This window comes from Chaetura pelagica, unplaced genomic scaffold (genome assembly GCF_000747805.2).
Source record: "Chaetura pelagica isolate M959 unplaced genomic scaffold, ChaPel_1.0 scaffold2377, whole genome shotgun sequence".
Taxonomy (NCBI): Eukaryota; Metazoa; Chordata; class Aves; order Apodiformes; family Apodidae; genus Chaetura; species Chaetura pelagica.
Window position 1 is genome coordinate 2,196 of NW_009953863.1, and position 427 is coordinate 2,622.

At 60.2% G+C, this 427-nt stretch overlaps 1 protein-coding gene across 1 annotated transcript in view; it reads left to right on the top strand.

The window, feature by feature from the left end:
• Positions 1–427, top strand: part of CLPTM1 (cleft lip and palate associated transmembrane protein 1) — a gene marked incomplete at both ends in the record, with an annotated part of 6,839 nt that overhangs the window by 1,019 nt on the left and 5,393 nt on the right. The gene's annotated exons all lie outside the window — the stretch shown is intronic.

Here is a 427-nt window from a genome sequence, read left to right on the forward strand (position 1 = left end):
TGTGGGCAGAGCCCTGGGCCAGGCTGCCCAGGGAGGTGCTGGAGGCTCCTCTGGAGACATCCCAGACCTTCTGGAGGGTCCTGTGGGACCTGCTGGGAGGTGACCCTGCTCTGGCAAGGGGGAGATTGGACAAGATGATCTCCAGAGGTTCCTTCCCACCCTGATGATTCTGTGTCCAGTTCTGGAGCCCCAGAAGGACATGGGGCTCCTGGAGGAAGCCCAGAGGAGGTCACAGAGATGGTCCCATGGAGCAGCTCTGGAGACAAGCTGGGAAAGTTGGGATGTGTGGAGAAGGTTCCTGGGAGACCTTGGAGAACCTTCCAGGGCCTGAAGGGGCTCCAGGAAAGCTGGGGAGGGACTTGGGACAAGTGATGGGACCAGGGGGATGGATGAAAAGTGGAGGAGGGAGGGTGAGGTTGGACATGAG